This window comes from Oryzias latipes, chromosome 18 (assembly GCF_002234675.1).
Source record: "Oryzias latipes chromosome 18, ASM223467v1".
Taxonomy (NCBI): Eukaryota; Metazoa; Chordata; class Actinopteri; order Beloniformes; family Adrianichthyidae; genus Oryzias; species Oryzias latipes.
In genome coordinates, this window is record NC_019876.2 from 17136040 (window position 1) to 17147396 (window position 11357).

Below are 11357 nucleotides of genomic sequence, written 5' to 3' on the forward strand. Positions count from 1 at the left end.
ACAAATCATTCAATAAAAACATCCCTGTAATAATTTCTGTAAAGACTTTTTTTATATACATGTGTGACATTTGGTGGTATTGTGTACTATTAATGCCTGAAATAAACCAATTAATTTAAGTCAAACGTGAAGAACCTCCAAAAATGAAGTGCACTTTAACGTTGGGAGTTGGGTCATCTAGACCCACTAGACAGTGCTCTGAACCTTTTTTCTTCAATGATTTGTGATCTTCACTGGTCCATGGATCCATGGATTACATGAAATCTTTCCACCTTTATCCACCTTTGTCATGGTAGGGAGAACACGTCAATGGAAGGGTGGGGTCATCTGGACCCCATAAGATAGCACAAGGAATAATTCAGTGTGCCGTATATCCAACATAAGTTTTAAAATAAGGCCATTTATCCTGTGCGCCCTATAGTGCAGAAAATACGATTTATGATTTCTTGAAAGTTTTATAACCCTTGTGCTATCCTAGGCACTTTAACATTGGGAGTTGGGTCATCTAGACCCACTAGACAGTGTGTTGAACCTTTTTTCTTCAATGATTTGTGAACCTCACTGGTGTCCATGGATTACATGAAATCTTTCCACCTTTATCCACCTTTGTCATGGTAGGGAGGACACGTCAATGTAAGGGTGGGGTCATCCAAGATAGCACAAGGGTTATAGCGATATTGCAGGTTACCACTCCTAAAACACGTTGATTTTCGTAATTTTTTGTGGGTGTCTGTAAGATTTCTTCTTTCTAAGCGGTTAATCTCATTTATAACTGATTGCTTCAGAAAAGCAAATCTGGTTTTAGTTGCTAATGTGACCCAACGGCGCACTTAAATGTCACAATTGCAGCCATCACACGTGTCAAACAGCGGATTATGAGGAAGCCATGTCTAGTGTAACTCCCACACGGGCCTCTTAATCCCCTCGTATTCCATTTTTGCACAATTGAAGGGATTTGCACAAGTTGTACATGGCAGATTGCATCAAACATTGACTTTCCTTTTCTTTCTGACTTTCTTTTCGCAGCCTGCGATGCATCATTCATCAAAGAACTGATCCAAAGTCAATCTCCTTCATCGTGTCCATGTGTTGCGCGCACCTGCACATCTCCACGCTCGTGCAGTTATCTCGCCTTGTAGCCAAAGCTGAAGAAATACAGCAGAAACTTCATCTTTTCTGTTTCATCCTGTACAGGGGCTCCTATACTGTGTCACCGCCGAGCTCAAAGGAGGAATCTGTGACTTGATAAGTCCGGATAACATCAAGGAGAAGCAATGTTTTATTCATCGACGCAAAGCTCCTGATTTCACTCAAATCAAATTCGCCTGCCTTTGTTTGAGAGATCAAGCTGGAGATTTGACACATATAGAAATGATTGGATTTCTTAGAGGTATAAAAATAAAAATCAACAAAAAAAAACACGTCAGAGCGTGGGGGAAAGGTGGGAAAGAGGGCGAAGATGTTATGCAATTACGAATAATTCACTTAAAACCTCAAAACTTACTTTGTAAAGAAATAAAAATGTGCGTTTTTCTTTTCTCCTATTCTCTTTTACTAATATAGTGCTGTCATTTGAAAAAGTCAGGCACTCTCAAATCCAGGTGACCTTGGCACCCTGCTGATTCCCTTGTTTTGTCTGGATTCTTTCATCCCGTGTGCTTCTCTCGAATCGGCGCTCTGCTTGCCGATTCCATCTTTTTCCATCCCAGCCACTCTGATCTCCCACTGTCAAAGAAATTCTAATTCTTCTGGAGCTGTGCTGTCCTAGGTCAGATGAGCTATCCAAAGCAAACCGAAGAGTGTTTTACCCACAGGTTTTGGAGAAAAAAAGGCCTGATCGTGAATTTGAACCTTCAAGGTTTTCAAAATAAAAGTAACAACAACAGGTCATTTTGTCGCTTATATACACTCATTTAAAGACAATGAAAATAAACCCTAAAGTTATGACGTTTTCAAATGGAAAAAGGAAGAAGTGATGCCTAGCAGAACGCAATGATGCAATTTCTCATTGACAGCAGGCATTTATTTATAGCCACTCATTTGTGACACAAAAAGAATCACACACAAAAATCCTGTCATCCAAAGACATAACTGGAAAAGGAAGGACAAACTCTTTCATCACACCATTTGCTTTTGCATCATTGTGGCAACAATCCATGTAATCCTGCTCTACTATTTGCACTGAAGATGTCCTTGGCTCACTCACAGTGAGACGGCGCCATAAAGAAAAGCATTTTACCGTTGGGTTGACATCGGCTTTAAGATTACCAATAAACAAAAATGTATACGCCTCAAGTTCTTATTTGTGTTTATTTATTATATGTTTTTAACAGTTTTTACTATGTTCAGCTTTTAATTTACAGCAATTTGATCAATATTTATTTGTGTTGAAGAGCGTTAAAAATAAAGATGATGATGATGTATGAAGTACATTTGCTGGATTCGAGATGCGCAACAATTAAGTTTAATGTCCGGGTTTGATTATTTCAACTCGTCTCACAAAGAAACGTCATCATAATGGCGGAAAACGGCACCAACAAAATAATCCGTGTTTTTCACCTGAAAGACAAAAAATGGGAATGTTCAAGACTTTAATGCACAAAAGCAGAAATGAAAAGTGATCTGAGAAACTTGGAAGAGTTTAAAAAATAACCCTTGTGCTATCTTAAATGACCCCACCCTTACATTGACGTGTTCTCCCTACCATGACAAAGGTGGATAAAGGTGGAAAGATTTCATGTAATCCATGGACACCAGTGAAGATCACAAATCATTGAAGAAAAAAGGTTCAGCGTCTAGTGGGTCTAGATGACCCAACTCCCAATGTTAAAGTGCCTAGGATAGCACAAGGGTTACAAAATACGCTGGGTGGATAACAGTCTAATGCATCCAATTGTAGACGACAAGATCCATGTACGTCTTTGGGGCTCGAATATTGCTGGCCATTTTTGTTGCAATGGTAACATTATCATGGGGTTGTGAGGGGTAGCAAGCTAGCGGGAGTGTAAACAGAGACTCATCAACAGCAACAACAACTTTTGTTGCCGCTCTGCAAAATTATGTCCTAGAAAACTACAAGTTTGTTTTTATTTTGGCTAATGACATAATCAAAAGACAACTGGGGACACTTTGAAAATAGATCAAAGATGATCAGAGCAGGACTTTAAATTGTGCAAATACTGCATTATTGGCAGTATAGTGAATGAAAGTCCTCTGAAGCCTCTTCTGTGCTGCTCACTGTTCAACAAGCCAAAAAGATCTGTGCATATTATCCTAACATGTGGCGTTACATCTGTTGGACCGCAGCATAGCTCAGCACTGACTCTAAACCTCATGTCTTCTGATATGCCGCTGACACAGAAAATAAGGTAATTCTACATGAAAATATCCTGACGCCTATTAGAGCGACTATAACGCGCGACTGGGAGCCACTTTTTGTCACTTGATAAAAAGACGTTTCTACCGTCTGCCTTGTAAGAAACTTAACTGCTACGATAAAACGCTATTTAGCTGACAGAGAAAAAGACCCCAATCAGGACTCAAAGTGTGTTTAGCTGATCTCACTTTAGGCGATTTCCGGAAATACTGTGAAGGAATGTCCAAGGGAGAAAACCCAGGAGCAGGAAGAACGACCCAGATCCAATAGTTCACTCGATGGGCTGTAACCCTTGTGTTATCCTAGGCACTTTAACAATGGGAGTTGGGTCATCTAGACCCACTAGACCAGGGGTGGGCAATTCCAGGCCTCGAGGGCCGGTGTGTCTGCATGATTTCCAGATAGTCTTGCCCTACTCATGGCTGATTACCTGGTTCAGGTGTGTCCAGCCAATTAGAACATGCCAGAGCAGGGTATGCTGGAAAACATGCAGGAATGCGGCCCTCAGTGCCAACCTCTGCACTAGACAGTGCTCTGAACTTTTTTTCTTCAATGATTTGTGATCTTCACCGGTGTCCATGGATTACATGAAATCTTTCCACCTTTATCCACCTTTGTCATGGTAGGGAGAACACGTCAATGGAAGGGTGGGGTCATCTAAGATGTGTTTATTAAACACTTATAGCAATGGTAGAACAGTTTTAAAAATGTAAAAATTTTCATCTATATCCTTTTTGAAAGGAATAAAATGATTACGGTTTGCCCCATTATAATCTCATCTGGTGCAATTAACTGTTTATTCACATTAAAAACTTTTGATTAAAAGGTGCTACGATTCTAAAATTTGTGGAATTTCTTCTTTACGTCAATAATGTCAGAGCGCCATCTTGTCCGCAACCAAGACCTTTTCACAGAAGCCGGGACAGGAGAGGGTCCAGAAACTCTGTGACCCCAAAAGGGATCTAACAGCTTAGGAAAACTGATTGTATCGATGGCTTGTGAAGAAAAAAAACCAGTCCAGAGTTTATGCAGATCAGTGGTTTATTGGGCGTTTTAACCCTTGTGCTATCCTAGGCACTTGAACATTGGGAGTTGGGTCATCTAGACCCACTAGACAGTGCTCTGAACCTTTTTTCTTCAATGATTTGTGATCTTCACTGGTGTCCATGGATTCCATGAAATCTTTCCACCTTTATCCACCGTTGTCATGGTAGGGAGAACACGTCAATGTAAGAGGGAGGTCATCTAAGATAGCACAAGGGTTAAAAAGAAAAACTAAGCCTTTCGGCAGCATCTCTGGGAAAAACATAAAAGTATGGTCTTTACATTTAGAATTCAGCAAATACACTATAGACTATCTTTGGTGGAAATGAAAAAATAAATAAATTATTGTTTGTTTAAGAAAAATAAAGTAGTCTCTTATGACGTGTAAAATGAATTAAAAACTTCAAAATTACATGTTAAAATAAGGTAGAAAACACTTCTTTGCAAGGATTTATAGCCAAATCATTTGGTGTTAACACTGCAATTGATCCCCTCACAGTGATGTTAGAGTCAGATCATTTTTGAATGTAGATGTTGATTAAAGCAACAGGAATTGATCAAAACTGGTCTACAGCTTTGATTACCATCAATCACATTGAAAGGAGGGTGCAAATGAACAAATATTTGATTCAGCTTCAGCAGATGTTTCACTTCTCCCTCAATATCCACGTCAGGGGAAAGAAGGCGAATCTTTCAACTGTACGTGTTTGCAATGCAGAAACAAACCAACGATAAATGAAAGAAGAGTGGCAGTCAATCCTTTCAGGGCAATTATTCATCCAGGTATGATGAACCGTGACAAATATTCTCCTGTATTCTAGATGTAAAACAAGCCTGCGTTTGTGAAAATACTGAGAGGAAAAGTCTGGAGCAGCAATAAAAAAGAGGAACATCGATGTTCTGGATACAAGTTCATCAACGTGAGGCGTTAGGCTTTAAGCAGAAGAAATATTCAGGGTTGAAATTAGACTCCTGTGTAACAATTTGTATACCTTCATCAAGGAGGAAAGGACCCCCACCTGCTAGGTTGTGACGGGCAACACACAAACATGTTGGCCGCGCATTGTGGGATCAACAGTGTGTTAGTGGAGCACACTGGTCAACTTTAACGTTCATCAGACATTAACACACGAGTCAAAAATATATCATGTTACAGGCCAGAGGTATCACCAATAATATCCAGAATTGATTCTGTTCTTTCAATCCATACAATTTGATTCAATTACATTTTGAATTTACACGCTTTACAGATTTAGACATCTTTGTATAGAAATACGTTAATGATCTCTGTATGTTTTGAAGGTATTCATAATAATTTGATACAGTTCAAATGCTATAAAATGTATTATAGAAATTGTCATGGTGCCTCTGTCAGACTCCTCCCCCTCCCCTCTCTGCTTGGCTCCTGACTCATCACAGCTGCGTCCACTCACCTCATCAGCCGCCTGCCTTCTTAAGGGGATCCAGGACCAGTCTCCAGTGCCAGATCGTTGCTCCTCTATGGTGCTTAGTATGGTCACCTCGCTCACAGCTACTGCAGTCAAGCTCTCGCCTAAGTCTCTGTTCTCCGTCTGTCCACAGGAATCCGTTACTACGAGTGGGTGCCTGAGTCATCTTCGCTTCTGGAACCAAGCCTCAGAATTCTCCCGGTCACACCAACGAGCCTCTGCCGACTCAAGCCGCACCAACCGCCGCCGATTCAAGCTAATCCACCAGTGACGCCACGGGCTGCAGACACATTCAATCATCTTCGTGGGAATCTCTCGGACGTGACTACTCCACCCAAACATCTACAAAACCTAGAACCGAACATTAAAACTCATAACCCATCATCTACTCGCCTGTGTATTCTTCCGGTTTCCAGCGTTTGGGTCTGTTTTCCCGCTAGCCATGACAGAACGATCTGGCCAGACTCCTGACCCAGCTGATCCGGAAGGGTTGAGACTCGCCGTAACCCAACAGGGAATAATGCTCGGACGCCAAGCTGATGCCCTTTCGCAGACGGCTGCTGCTCAACAGGACCTTTTTCTTCGCCTGGACGGTATGGCACAAAAGCTTCATGAACTAACCGGACAATCTCACGCCACAGCCGCTACCCCCCATACCTCCGGCAACGGCCCGGAAACTTCCGCATCCGGGTCCTCCGCCGCTTCCGAAAACTTCCGTCTGCAACCGGAACCATTCTTGGGTGACGTCGAAGCTTGCGGAGGTTTTGTGCTGCAATGTCAACTAATTTTTCAACAAGCTCCTAGATATTACCAATCTGACCTTAGTAAAATCACACTAGTAATTAACTCTCTTAGGAACAAAGCACTCCAATGGGCTCAAGCCTTTGTTTCATCCAACCCCATCTCGCATCTTACGTATGATAGATTCATTAATGAGTTCAGGCTTATTTTCGATCAGCCTCGTAAGCAGGAAGAAGCCACCCGTCGTCTGCTCAGTTTAAAACAAAACAATCGGTCAGTCAGTGACCATGTGATAGATTTTCGTATCTTAGCCGTCGAAGCAGGTTGGCCCGATCTCGCCCTTAAAGGCATCTTTTACCAGTCGCTAAATGAAAGAATCAAAGATCATCTCTGTTCACAACCAGAAGCACGTACTTTTGAGGAGCTGGTCACAGCGGCACTCCGTTCTGACCTCCGTTTGCGTGAACGTCAACGAGAAAGACCCCCAACTACTCGTATTACAACCCACAATTCATTCATGATTCCCACGCCAGACTCATCTTTTCGTACGGAGAACACCATAACTCAAAAACCTCCCGAGGAGCCTATGCAGATAGGCCATTCAAAACTCACTGAAGAGGAACGTCGTAAGCGCAGAGAGGAAGGTTCTTGCTTCTACTGCGGAAACCATGGGCATCTAGTCCACGCCTGTCCACGCCGTTTAAACGCCAAGACCCCCCGCTAAAAGCCAAATCGCGGGGGGATCCAAGCGGTAAAAACTCTGATGCCGTTTCTCTGTGTATACCTGTTAAACTCTGTTTACAAACCCAAGTATATGATTCACGTGCTTTAGTTGATTCTGGTGCCGAGCAGAGCCTCATAGATCAACAATTGGTTAACCAGCTATCCATACCCTCAGAACCTCTGGACGTACCCATTGAAGCTTCAGGCCTGGGTGGCCAACACCTTTCACGAATAACTCATCGCACCAAGCCACTATTACTCATTTCTTCAGGTAATCATAGAGAAACCATTCAACTTCTGATCACGCAATCTACTCATACTCCTATTGTGTTGGGGTACTCCTGGTTAAAACAACATAACCCACAGTTCAACTGGGCACGAAGAACCATTAACCACTGGAGCCCCTATTGCCTGGCCAATTGCCTACAGTCAGCCATTCCTACTACGGCTGTTTCTGCCCATGAAGACTCTTGTGAGATTGACCTTTCCAAGGTTCCGTCTTGTTACCACGACCTTAAAACTGTTTTTTGTAAGATCAAAGCTAGCGCGCTTCCACCCCACCGTCCCTATGATTGCGCAATAAATTTATTACCTGGTGCCACTCTCCCTTAAGGGCATTTATTTAACTTATCTGGTCCTGAAAGACTGGCTATGGAGAATTATGTTCAAGAAGCCCTTGCTTTGGGACACATTCGACCATCCTCCTCTCCTGTGGGGGCCGGATTCTTTTTTGTTGAAAAAAAAGATAAAACCCTCCGTCCCTGTATCGACTACCGTGAATTAAATCAAATCACCATAAAGGACAAGTACTCTCTACCGCTCATTTCGTCTGTTTTCGATTCGATCCAAGAAGCCCGGATTTTCACTAAATTGGATCTCAGAAACGCCTACCACTTAGTCAGAATTAAGGATGGAGATGAATGGAAGACGGCTTTCAACACGCCACTGGGGCACTACGAATATCTTGTGATGCCATTCGGCTTAACCAATGCTCCAGCCGTCTTCCAGCGGATGGTTAACGACGTCCTCCGGGACTTCCTCAACCGTTTTGTGTTCATCTACCTAGATGATATCTTGATCTATTCCCACAACCAAGCCCAACACGAACTTCACGTCCGACAGGTTCTGGAACGGCTACTAGAAAATCAACTCTATGTCAAACATGAGAAATGTGAATTCCACGTCAACACGGTGCAATTTCTTGGCTACATTATTGAGGCAGGACGAATTCGCCCTGACCCCGCTAAAATTGAGGCCGTCACTAACTGGGAGCCACCCGAAAACCGCAAGAAATTGCAACAATTTCTCGGATTCGCAAATTTCTACAGGCGCTTTATAAGGAATTATAGCAGCATTGCAGCCCCCCTCACGCAACTAACCTCTGTTAATCGTCCCTTTCAGTGGACCCCAGAAGCACAGCGAGCCTTTTCTAAACTCAAAGAACTCTTCGTCTCTGCACCTATACTTATTCAACCCGACCCTTCCCGGCAATTCATAGTGGAAGTTGATGCATCTGATTCAGGGGTAGGAGCGGTATTGTCACAGAAAGAAGAAGGTTCTGGAAAATTGAAACCATGTGCTTTTTTCTCCCGCAAGCTTTCTCCAGCCGAACAAAATTATGATGTTGGCAATCGGGAGTTATTGGCCATCAAGCTGGCTTTGGAAGAATGGCGTCACTGGTTGGAAGGAGCCGAACAACCATTCATCGTATGGACCGACCATAAGAACTTGGAATATCTCAGGACCGCCAAGAGACTAAACTCCAGGCAAGCTCGTTGGTGCCTCTTTTTTGACCGGTTCCAATTCACTATTACTTACAGGCTCGGCTCTCGAAATGTTAAACCCGATGCCCTCTCCCGGAAGTACAGCCCCATTGAACGCGAATCCACCACCATTCTTCCCCCCACATGTATCATTGGAAATCTCATCTGGGACGTGGAATCTAAAGTCATGCAAGCCCAAGGTGAGGAGCCTAACCCTCCCCCAGTCCCCAGGGGCACACTGTTTGTTCCCCCAACACTCCGTTCTGACGTCATCTCCTGGGGACACACTTCCCGTGTGGCCTGTCACGGAGGGGTCCACCGCACTCTCAAACTAATTAGGAGGAGGTTTTTCTGGCCCTCCATGGGCAAGGACGTCCGGGAATATGTAGCTGCATGTTCTACGTGTGCCCGTTCCAAAACCTCGTCTTCCGCTCCTGCTGGCCTCCTCCATCCTCTGCCCACACCTAAACGCCCTTGGTCCCACCTTGCAATTGACTTCGTCACTGGTTTGCCTCCTTCCCAAGGTAACACGGTCATATTCACAGTCATTGATCGATTTTCTAAGATGGCTCATTTTATCCCATTACCTCAACTGCCTACTGCCACTGAAACCGCTGATGTCATTGTCAACCATGTCTTCCGTCATCATGGGATTCCAACTGACATAGTCTCTGACCGTGGTCCTCAGTTCGTTTCTCAGGTCTGGAAGGCTTTTTGCTCTGCCTTGGGGGCCACGGTCAGTCTCTCATCCGGTTATCATCCTCAATCTAACGGCCAAGCGGAGAGAGCTAACCAGGAACTGGAGGCAGCCTTGCGCTGTTTGGCGGCACAGAACCAACAGGACTGGTCCCAGTATCTGGTTTGGATTGAGTATGCTCATAACACTCATCCCTCTTCCGCCACTGGGATTTCCCCGTTCGAAGCCGCCCTCGGGTACTCACCACCTCTGTTTCCATCACAGGAACTCGATCTGGCAGTGCCCTCAGTTCAACACCACCTCCAGCGCTGTCAACGCGTTTGGGACCAGACTAGGGCAGCTCTCCTCCGCACCAAGGAGAGCAATTGCCGTCTCGCCGATCGACGCAGGGTGGTGGGACCCGACTACCAACCTGGTCAGAGAGTCTGGCTCTCGACTCGCAATATCCCCATTCAAGCCTCATCACGGAAACTGGCGCCACGATTCATTGGACCCTACGTCATTGACAAGATTGTCAACCCCACCTGTGTCCGTCTCCGTCTACCTAAGGCTCTCAAGGTACATCCTTCATTCCATATCTCCCAAGTCAAGCCCGTTTTGGACAGTCCTCTGTGCCCGCCGTCCGCTTCCCCGCCACCCGCCCGTATCATCGACGGCGCCCCTGACTTTACGGTCAGTCGGGTTTTGGATGTCCGGCGTAGGGGTCGCGGATTCCAGTTCCTGGTGGACTGGGAGGGTTACGGTCCGGAGGAGCGATCTTGGATCCCCCGCTCACTCTTCTTGGATCCTTCGCCTATTGAGGACTTTTACCGGGCCCACCCGGATCGTCGCCCTGGACCGCCTGGAGGCGGTCTTTGAGGGGGGGGTACTGTCATGGTGCCTCTGTCAGACTCCTCCCCCTCCCCTCTCTGCTTGGCTCCTGACTCATCACAGCTGCGTCCACTCACCTCATCAGCCGCCTGCCTTCTTAAGGGGATCCAGGACCAGTCTCCAGTGCCAGATCGTTGCTCCTCTATGGTGCTTAGTATGGTCACCTCGCTCACAGCTACTGCAGTCAAGCTCTCGCCTAAGTCTCTGTTCTCCGTCTGTCCACAGGAATCCGTTACTACGAGTGGGCGCCTGAGTCATCTTCGCTTCTGGAACCAAGCCTCAGAATTCTCCCGGTCACACCAACGAGCCTCTGCCGACTCAAGCCGCACCAACCGCCGCCGATTCAAGCTAATCCACCAGTGACGCCACGGGCTGCAGACACATTCAATCATCTTCGTGGGAATCTCTCGGACGTGACTACTCCACCCAAACATCTACAAAACCTAGAACCGAACATTAAAACTCATAACCCATCATCTACTCGCCTGTGTATTCTTCCGGTTTCCAGCGTTTGGGTCTGTTTTCCCGCTAGCCATGACAGAAATAATAAACCAATGAGACTGTTAGCACCATACAGCAGGGGAGCTCATTACGTCGCTCAAGATTGACCGGTTGGTCTTCAAGGACATGAGGGTAGATCACAGGCCAGCAAAGATAAGTAGCCAAAAAAATAAAAATATAATTCTAAAAAACCT

General features: G+C 45.0%; 1 long non-coding RNA gene across 1 annotated transcript; it reads left to right on the top strand.

Annotated features, from left to right (window-relative positions):
* The first annotated feature begins 10672 nt into the window (after positions 1–10672).
* On the top strand, positions 10673–11138 carry LOC105356422. The gene is made up of 2 exons (XR_910580.3): positions 10673–10809; positions 10888–11138. It is a non-coding gene; the product is annotated as an uncharacterized LOC105356422 (long non-coding RNA).
* The last annotated feature ends 219 nt before the right edge of the window (positions 11139–11357 follow it).